The sequence below is a fragment of the Orussus abietinus genome, unplaced genomic scaffold (genome assembly GCF_000612105.2).
Source record: "Orussus abietinus isolate OABI.00-Male unplaced genomic scaffold, Oabi_2.0 scaffold3, whole genome shotgun sequence".
Lineage (NCBI taxonomy): Eukaryota > Metazoa > Arthropoda > Insecta > Hymenoptera > Orussidae > Orussus > Orussus abietinus.
In genome coordinates this window covers 532,359-543,463 of record NW_019395984.1, presented here as the reverse complement: position 1 = coordinate 543,463, position 11,105 = coordinate 532,359, and positions in this window count along the sequence as shown.

Here is an 11,105-nt window from a genome sequence, read left to right as displayed (position 1 = left end):
CGGATGGACCCGAAGTGAAAATCCCGGTGCTTAGCCTCGCGTGAAATATCTCCCGGCATATCCTCAAAGTGTCCCACTTGCCGGCATCATCCCACGGGATTGCCCCAATAGTCCCAGAATGAGATCTCGAGTCCTGAAAGTGCCCCGCGACTATTCCCCCATCTCGTCGATTCTGACACATATATTTAGAAATAATGCCCCCTATTTTAGCGCCATTTTTGGGGGACCCCATCCCTTTGCAACCCAATGGGACGTCTCGAGGTTTTCCGACGAAGCCGTGCTCGTTCTCTAGGACACGCGGTATAATTACCTGAAAATAATTACCACCCTCGCTCGGCCTTAGACCGATTGAATAAAATTACCACGCATGCGATTCTCGAGTTCATACCATAAATTTCTGCATGGGACATTTTGTTATGCGATTTGCATGGAAAAAACAATTTGTAAGAACTCGAGAACAGGAGCCCAGGTGACGTAAAACGCGTCTAATGATTTCTGAATCTCTTTAGAATTTATAGATATATCTTTCTTTACACCGCAGTAACAAAATGTAAGAACTAGTCAGGCGAGCCTTGATAATTTTGTTTTATTTTTTTTTTCTTCTGGAGGGGTGGTTTAAATTCTATTTTTTGGGGAGTCTTTTATGCTTCTGGTAGACCGTATCCGACGTGTTTGCAAATGTCGGAACGACAGTCACCTCTTCGAGCGGAATCAATCGATCGTTTCGTTGCGTTTGTCACGCCCATTACTCCGGATGTCGGGGCAAGTCAATAGACCACCGCGTTTTATGTAACACGTTTCGGTAAGAAGGAAGTCCGAGCACGAACTCGATATCACCGAAGTCAATGACAAAGGCATTCAATGACAGTGTCGCCTGCGGTCAAGAGACTCGGGCGCCTTAAAAGTCACGTAATTTCGCGGCGAAAAACCCGACCCTGTTTTGCGCACTTAGGGCTTTCCGGCAATTTCATTCAATTTGTTCTTGTCCGTCTAATTACCGATAAAAGGAAAAGAGCCCTGGGAGAATGACGAAGGAGGTAGGCGAAGGAAATTCCTCTGAAATCATCTACGCGTATCTTGACACTTATACCCTGCTCGCCGAAATAGTTGCAAGACCTTAAAATGACAGTCATGGAAATCGGAGATTATAGTACACACTGTTTAGGATCAAACGTAAAGAGACAGTGATTTAATTTACAGTACGGTCTCCTTTCCATTATGCTAAACGGTACATGCCCTTATCAGATATGCGCAACTTTGATTTTTAAGTGTTGCAATTTTGTCGGCGAGCAGAATATTAAGCGGAAAAGAAAAATTAAGAAAAAATCGAAAACGAGGGAAACCGCTCCCCTTTGCATTTCCGTCACTGCGGCCTTCCGCATTACGGTTCAGTGCGGAATCTGAGCTCGGAACGGCTACAAATCGCGAGAAATCGGTAAAGGGAACAATCGGAGCACGATCTGCCGGAAACCCTGTTAACATTTTCTTTCTGACTGATTGATAACAAGGTCCAACTGACTCACCGAAATTTCGCTCGCATGAGAAGTTAACAAGGTTTCCCGATAACCCTTCGTCCTGGAAATCAGCGGAAAATGATAATCTATTGCTCTTTTATCAGGATCGAATTTTTTTCCCAAGATAACCCCGCGAAACATCTATTTCCAAATGACGATAAGTCCGAAATTGGTTTCAGACCGTCGAAATGATGGTTAATAACGTAACTTGACATCTGTCAAATTCTAATTGTAATTGAATTTGATATGATTTTTAAGTTGACGAATTCATAAAGAGGATTCAATTTTCCCCGTTTCCCCGATACGATCTATATTTCTCGCGATCACTTTCCTAAGGTACCCCGCAAAATATCTATTCCCAAATGGCCATAAGTCCGAAATCGGTTTCAGACCGTCGAAATGATGGTTAATAACGTAACTCGACATTTGTCCAATTCCAATTGTAATTGAATTCGATATAATTTTTAAGTTGACGAATTCATAAAGAGGAGTCAATTTTCCCCGTGTCCTCGACAAAGGATTAATATTTCTCGCGATGAAGAGTTTATATTTCGCCACGCGCCGCATGACGCGGATGACATTTAGAAGAGGAAAGGTGGACGGAGGACAAAAAAAAAGTAGAGGAGAGAAAAACGAGATTCGGGAGATTCGGAGGAAGGATTGGCAGGACCCGGCGGCCGATTCCCCTGGAGCCGAAGACAGCCAACGACGCGGAGGCACCCGGAGCCTTGGACTCTGCCGCCCCAGGTGATTGGCCGATCGGATGTGCCGTCGGTCACGTAGCCGAGTATATAAAGGCCGGTAGCGCGAAGTGCGGCGTCACTTGAGAGTTCTATACCGGGGGCCGAAGGATAGGGGAGAGAGTTTTCGACGTCCTTTGGCATAGATTAAAAACAACCGCGTAGACCGTCGCGCCTCTCTCGGCGAAGAGCGATCTAAACGGAAAGCGGAACGGAACTAGGGACGAGAAAATCGGAAGGGAAAACGAGACACACCGGGAGAAGAGCGGAAAACGAGAGAGTAGACGTAGCCCCGCTTGACCATAACACCTGACATCCACTGTATCTTTGACAAATAAAAAGAGAGAACATTCTTGGAAAGAGACTTCGCTGTCATTTCGATATATTTCTGCCGGATCGTAGGTTTCCTCGGAAAGGTACGATCCCACTAATTCACCCCGAGTCCATATATGAATCGATTGATGAATTAATTAAGCCCGATGTTCGGTTTCGAAGCTCGCCCCGGGGGGGTCGCAGGTTTCTCCGGAAAGGTGCGATCTCTCCATCTTGTCGTTAAAACCAGTCCAGGATGAGGAGGTTCCTTCGACGTGGTGTATATTTATTGCTGCTTCCTTTGATAGTTCTTCGATCGGCGCCTCCGCCATTTGACCTCTTTGACGATCGGTGATATATGGGGTGTACCGATAAGGTTTCTAAATGTATGTATGCGTATATATCACCGAGGGGAGAAGGAGAAGAGACCAAGAAGAGAAGTGTTGTGTCGCCGATTTTTGGAAGGCCGAGTTCGGTGTAGGAGAGGTCGAGGTTTCGTTAACGCGTAGCCGGATAGTCGGGTCGATCTCGGATCGATGACGGATCGGCGATCCACGTGGGCGGGATCAGTGTTAGGTAAGTAGAGAGCTGCATGATAGTCGTATCCCAGCTTCTGCTCCGAAGCGTTGCCGATCGCGGATCGGCTTACCGGTCGCGCTGATCTCGGGTCTTGCAAGGGAAAAACTCTCACCTTCGATGCGTACAGGTGGTGGGAAAAGGAGAGAAAAACTGACAGAAAATTGTTGAGGGGACATGCGCCGATTTTACAGGAAATATGGGAAAGATGCATGGATATGCGGAATAAGGGGGAAATTAAAATCGCCGATTCCGATTGCACCCGATCGATTTCGCAAGGGAAAAGTCCTCACCTTCCGTCCCGGTTGGGAAAAAGAGCGGTAGATAATTGTAATTGATTAGCGTTTCTCGATCGCTATCTATCGGATAGGCCCCGACAGATCTTTACCGGTTTCCCTAGAAAAAGCGATCGGTTCCGATTGTAGGCGTCGGGAAAAATATGGTAAAGGGCTGCAATTAAGTAACGAGCCGCGGATCGGTTCACGGACTCCACTGATCCCAATCGGGCAGGATTGATTTCAAAAGCGACGCGCTATATCTCCCTCGATTCCGGACCCCGGGAAGAAAGATCGACAGACGATTGCGATTGATTAATGATCGACGATTTGATTCTGCGCGCGTTTCACATCCCGATTTTCGAGCTCAGGGGACGCGTCTCGATTTCGAATCGGCGAAATCCAAAGTGGGAAAAGTGTCGGCCCTGGTTACATTCGACTTCGGGGAAAAAATCGGCTCACCTTCGATTACGGGGGAGAGGAGAGAAAAGCGAATGGTTATAACCGGTTGACGTCACGATCAATTTCTCATGAGGAATCGTTCCGCGACGATCGCCGATTTATCCCGGGGCACGTTTTTTGCCGATTATCTAGTGTCGTTTTTTGACGGCGCCCGAGGACGCCGGTCGCTACCGGGGCTTTTCGGCTTTGACCCCGATTTTCTTTCGGCCCCCAAAAACACGGACTTCCGGCCATGCGTCGATCCCGGCGATCGACAGTCAATGATCGATCTAGAATATCCGCGGAATATCCGGGATCCGGCCGGTCGATTTCTACGATCGACTGGATCCGCGAGAGAGATAGCGATCGCCTCTCGCAAGACCTCGAGGACGCGCGTAGCGTTTGGTTTTTGCCCCACCTCGAGGAATTAATTGCGCGTAAAATCAGAACGGACCAGCCAATCGATCCGGAAATCATTTCCCCGTCTGGCCAAAATGTGAACCATGCCAAGTTTAAAATAACTCGCCGATATGTCGACGGATGCGTCAGTATTTTGTTACGGGAGGAAAGGATGCTGCGCGAGCGGCCATGTTTCTTTTTCTTTTTGGATAAGGAAGCTTTGAGGTTTCTGCTATCTTCAAGCGGAGGATATACTTCTTTTCAAGCGATATTGCCGTTGCAATTAAATGTACTTATATACGTCAACGTGCTTTGTGGATTGCTTTTGGAGCATTTATTCAAATAAGCGACCGAGCTTCCTGTATTTCTTGGAAGGAAATTATTCTTAAAACATTTTCCCTGTCTGGACTTTCGCAATTCCCGGAGATAATCGATCGAGGAAATCGGTTGTTTTTAGCCTTTGTAGCAGACTTCCTCTTTTCCCGATATCGGAATAAATGAATCGCTCGCCAAGAAAAAGAAAAGCGAATTCGCGGAAAGCAATACAAAGAATAAGGTTTGTAGAAAAACTTCGCTTTCAAAGCGAAGGGGTAAGGGGTAAAGTAATCCCGAAAATCGTTAAAAAATCCAGCCTTTACTTTCGCGGTATTTTCGGTGAAAGTACCTGAATTGTTCTCCGCTCTTTATGAGCCGGTAATTGCATTTCGCAACTTCAGATCCGGGCCGGGAAAAATCCCTGCAATCCTTTCCTCGTGAAACATCCGGCTGGGTGTCTAGGGGAGAAAACGAGTGCGTGCACACTCCGTCACGTGACAAGGAAAAGCCATAACGAAAAAAATCGTCCATTGCCCTAACCAGACCGCCTTGAAGAGGTCGAGTACCTTGACAGAGGTGGTACTTTCGCGAGTTGGTCGCTCGATTGTCGGGTACTTAATTGTCCCACTAAGAGTCCGGGTTGGACTTGCGTCATAGAACCGGGCCTCTCTTGTTCACGGATTTGCACGTCACAACGAAAAATCTCCCGCAATTTTCGACCCCGCGGAATTCCCGCAAAATCGCAAGAAACCGGCACCGCCTTGCCGGGAATAAACGCCCGCGGTAAGATTCTTGAGACATTCCAACTAGGTGAATAATTTTAATTGGAGCTTAACGAGAGGATGGAGAGCCTAGGACCTTGATGCATGATGAAAATTTATGCAGATGCACCGTCATTTTTCGCCAATCATGGCTGCTTGTGTGCGTCTCATGAGCACGCGAGACGGTCTCAAGACATGTCTTGTGCACCTCCACGCGTTGAGCTCTCCGGCTCTTGGAGTCTCCTGTAAAGGCGTAACGAGAGCCGCGATGATCGTAATTACAACTGTAGCAGTAATGGCCCCAACGATGGCTGATTTAACTAGCCGAGAAAGGAAGAGCTCTAGCTATAACATTTTTTGTTTAAATAAAAGTTATTACGGGAACAGTGTTAATTGGTCGGATGGACAAGCGGGTTTATTTGTCTTCTTTTATTCTTTTATTATTTCTTTTTTAAATAAAGTACCCGGATGCAATTTTCGTCTTCATGAGCATCGATGTAATTATCGAGGCCTTGTTTACTGGGAGGCGAAACAATCATTACGAAGAACTCTAGTTATCTTTCTTAGGCCGGAGATCGGAGATTGAGACGAAGATGATAGATTTCGAGATAAAACGTGATCGATCTCGAAGGTCCATTGAGAAGCAATAATAGAAGTAATAATAGCGCCCGGGTATTATCCGACTATAAATTGCAGTACTTGCCAAGGCCAGGGGATATGGGTCAAGTTCGATTCTTTACGGATCAAGTACTGTTTTATCACGAGAGCTCAACGAAAGCTCCTCGCGCAGAAGGAGGTGAGGGCACCCGAGCATAGCGACACTGATTCATTGTTTCGTGTTACATAAATCCACAATTGTCCACCTGTCTCTACGGAAGATCCTAATTTGGTCCTAATTTTTCTTCAATTACACCTACTCGATAAATTACTTTCATGTCACTCATGGCGCAGTCCTTGCACTCGCTCTCTGTATTCATCTTTAAGCATTTCGATTTTCTACGTAAACGCAACATAGAACGAAAAAACCCGCGATACAAAAGTTAACCGGTACAATGTGCCGGACAACTTTTGTTTATAGCATTTTCCTGTGATATGGTTCGTTAATGGAGAAACTGGCGATTTGGCTGGTCAATGGTGCTTGGTTTCTAGGCAGTACGCGGTCTGCGCCACAATTTTTGTTTATTGCTCGGAAAAGGCGATTGTACTTGCACGCAAGGTAAAAGGAGGCAAAGTAAAGGGGCTACAGTTGGTTTCACTCCCAGGCCGTTGATTCTCATTGAAATCAGCGTGTATCAGGGGTGCTCATAATTATTAAAAATCCTCTTAGGGCCGTGATGGAGTGGCCCTCGTGCCAATGGCACGCCATTGTGAGCGCGTCAATCTCGGGATGCATTTTCAACCCTCCGGACGGGGATAGTCGGCTCAATACACGGGATGCTGTACTGTAAGCTCTGCTATAAAAGGCACTACTAGCACAGTATACTAAAAAAGAGTGTATAATAACGCAAAGACTAAAAATATTTTATTCCATCCTTGCCAATATTATCGGACATCCTTCCGCGAGGACTTTATTCGGATGTTAATTCGAACGAATAATCCGAGGTTCTCCTGCAGGTTTTCCGCGTTCCAATCTGAATTTCCGCAGTTAAGCGACGAGGAAAGAGTAAAGGGTAAAGGAAGAAAACGACTTTTATGGGGGAACGAGGAAAATCATGGCGATAACTGCTTTAACATTTTTAATTATTCAGGGACCAGTCGTGACGTCTCTCGTCGATTCTAAAAACGACTAAATGGTTACGAGGTAAACTGTTCTTCGCATTTTTCCGGAAAATGTAATAATACATTGAGGATTAATCAAGGTTGGGATGGATTCTAGGAGTAATATTCCTCCATGTCGAGTGTCGCCGGGCGGAAATTAATTTCGCTCGGAGTCCACGTAAACATGCCTTGTCTGACTAATTGATAGGTATTTGAAAGGTGTAACTGCGATTTGTTCCGTTCACTTTTTACTCCTGTCGCGCGTTACTCTCCGATTCTGTGCGAATTGTGCGGAAATTCAAGTTCCACGCCCGGGTCGAGAAACTCCACCCTCTGATCGAGAAGCCTCCCGTCCTGAAAATCGTCATTTCGATTCGACCTCTCGTTTTCTGGGTTTCGCAATCCCACTTGCGGACAAAGTCCGCAACATTGATCCAAAGAATTGCAAATTGTTCCGCGCTCACGTCACATCGAGTCTTGCGCGGTTTTATACGGAGTTAAGTACGTGTCTATCAGGATAATTGCTTTCCAGCCGATATGACTCACCGAAGGAGAAGAAATACATATATTGTGTATGAATTTGCCCTATTTTATAACTCAATAAACGGGCGCGTACTCGAGTACTCAGGACTTTAATATATGGATTTATACGGTTTTTATATTAATTTACGTTTATGGAAAGCGGACGTTAACGGGCGTTACCGGGGTATGAGAAATCCGCACTTTCATCAGGATCCAGTAAACCGCGGATAATTAGCTTGAGGACGTAAGAAAAACCCTGGAGGAAATTATGTGCTTGAATTGGGCACTCTCGAATTAGTACGGACACTAATTTATTGTTTAAGCCGGGCTTAAGGAATCGCTGCTCGACCTAAGTACTAATTTACTTTAATTACTATGTTCAAGGGTGTGTCATGCGGTGAGTTATACACGGTAATCAGAACGGTAATCAGTACGAAATCAGCGGGGTTCAATGTTTAATTATGATATTTGCATCTAAATGTTTAATGAGAAATAGTATATGGGTTACTGGGTTAACAGCGCGGAGGGAGGTGTTATTATCTGCGATTATTTTTTCAAACGCCTTAGAATCGTAAGGAATTATTTAAAGAATCGAACATGGCGTCATTTACACACTTGCATCCACGTTGATGTTAATTAATAAGATAATTTCTCGAAGAAATAAATGTTATACCTTGATATTTGCGTCCCCTTCTTTTCCGCAAGGTCGTGCCTTAGATATTGGAATACGAACTAAGGTACCTGGGGTTTTTAATTGTTACTCCAGATTTCCGGCAAGGAACAACGGGAATCGCGAGCAAACCAAGTGCGCGACTTGGCTCGGCAATTAAAAAGACGATTGTATGACGACTTTATTACCGGACACTCTCTTAGCATAATCGAGCCCCCGCGTGCATTTCAACCGGCTTTGGCGTGGCTCTCAAGGCTTTTCGATCGATCGATTTGCATTGAGGAAACAATTATCCGACTATTGCATAACTCAACGGCAGGACATTAGCATTCGAAGATAAGGAGCGATCAGGATCTGGAGGAAGGTCTCGTGATAACGTCTAAGGGTGCTCCCCGACATCGCAAATAATTTCACTCGATGACTGATCTTCTCATGGGGAACTCAAGAGACCGGGAAAGATCTTCAGAAAATGTCTGCATTGTCCTATCCATACCTCTCCTTACCGTTGTGCACACCTGTAAGGATACCTGTGCACCTTTGATGTACACAATGTAAATATCCGTATAAATGTGCGGCCGACCTTTCGATCACTTCCGCGATCCTGCCTGGCTAATCACTGCGCTCGGCTCGAGATCGTGCTTTGAGACACGACACGATTCCGCGAGATCACTTTTCAATTTTTCGATAAAAAGATGCGGAAGAAACTCCTTGTGTCGCGTTTCAAGGCTGCGCGACAGAGACAGGCAATTAGATCAGGCAAAAACGGGCGATCGGGGCGGCAGGCAAAATGGCGTCCCAACAACAGCTGACATAACAGTACTCAAATCATAACCGCTAACGCGTGATCGAGTCTATGATTTTTTATATCTCGACCACGCTGAATTCCTAAGCTTGCCACCTCAGACTAACCTCAGGAGTCGTTTTCGCCGACTTCGAGTCGTCCCTGGCTTCATTTTCGCGAAAAGAAAATTCGAGGTGGACGCGATCCGCGTCTGGTTGCGATCCTCAAGGCGTCATGAAAATGTAACGATCCTTGATGCATCATGAAAATGTAACGAAGCCGATTTACGCTCCTCGCAAGGCTCGATTCGCGGAAGATCTTCCGACTGGAATATTCTTTATTGGCCTTTTTTCTTTTTTTTTTTCTCTAGTTTTCCCGGCCCGTGTTGGCCACTGTGCGCATGCGTGCGTTGAATCACCCAATTACAGCCGATCTGGAAGTTTCCTGTTGTAATTCCGCCGGGGATCGCCGTGACGTACGGGCGTCGACCGCGCGTTTCGTCGGCGTTTCCGCGTAGCGGAAAAACCGGCGCGACACCTCCTTCGGATATTAAGGAGCTAATCGTTTGGCCATAACGGATCCGGAGCCGGTCGAAGGATATCGATCGCGTTCACGGTAATCGACGCACTTCCTGAACCCGAGTCGTAACCGCGTAACTAAACGTCAGCACTCGCGAATTCGCGAATATGTACCCTTGAGAATGACCAATAGACGGCTACCGCGCAAATGGTCGAAGGATCGCGACGCCATATTCCCATTCTCCGACGTAAGCGTCGCTTAACGACGGCCAAGAGAAATCGATTGACGAATTCTCCCGATCTTTCGTCCCATAATATAGGAGATCCACTCAACGGCCGTTCACGTTTCCCGCCCAAAGATTCCTATAAATTGAAATTCTGAAATCTGACGAAATCCTAATGGTCTTGTATGGTCCCTCGTGTCCCAGATCGACTCGTGACCGTCGAAAAGGATCCAGTAAAAATTCGAAATTCGGGTTCAAGGTGCACCGTTTCTCATGGGCGTAGATCGGTACGTCTGATGGTCGTAGGTCTACGAGAAGTGTTAAGGTGTAGAAGGTTATCCGTCATGTTGTCTCGACGTGGAGCAAGTGCCGCTCCGTCTCCGAGCACGCGGTGGCCTTCGCACATGAAAGTAATACCGGCACTCGTCTGGAACCTGAACTTCGCGGCGTGATCTACGTGAAAATATCGGAAGAGCCAATTACCAGCCGGATTGACCAATCGGTGACCCGCGTGCTCCATTTTTCAAGGATTTTAACGCCTCGCGAGGTGCAGCTACTCGACGGGCTGGAATAATGGAGGTCCTCCGCGCGTCCCTTTTTCTTTTGAAAGATCGCGGAGAAAGGTCGAAATCGCATATCAGGGACGGTGAAAAGGATAAAGGAAAAAGATCCGACACGATATGCACGGCAGAAGAAATGCCGTCGCAGTTGCGACCACTTCTCGCCACGTGTCGCGTACGTGAACGGTCAGATAAAAAAGAAAAATATGGCGTTACTTCACGATCCAGTCCTGCGATCTGGTCTTGGTCGTCACGCAATTCCTTGGCCGACGCGTACTCGCACGAATACGATTACCGACGAATTTTCGAGGCCTTCGGGTAATCGACAAATTCCCTGTATTAATTTTCTGGAAATCCTCGGGGGACGGTCATGGTCATTCCATGTGACGTCCCAGGGTATGGTCAAGAGTTCCACGATGACTCTTTGAGCTTGGCGTTGTGTTAGCCGAATGATCGCACCGGAAAACCGCAATTAAGTGGCATCGCTGCCACTTCTCGACTCGGTCTCTTGAACCCGAGGTGGAGACCGACGAGGAAGAGTTTCTTGACCGGGAAATCCCCCGGAGAAGCATCTTTGGTCCTTCCAGGAAAGGCCGGCTATTCCTGCCAGCCTCTCGGAATTTCACCTCGATGACGTGCATGCGTTTCTCCGGAATCTCGATGATAGGTGCTTTCCAGGTGCTCTGGAGATTTCCCTGAGTTAATTGCGAGCGATATGTGACGCGTGATTGACAACGCC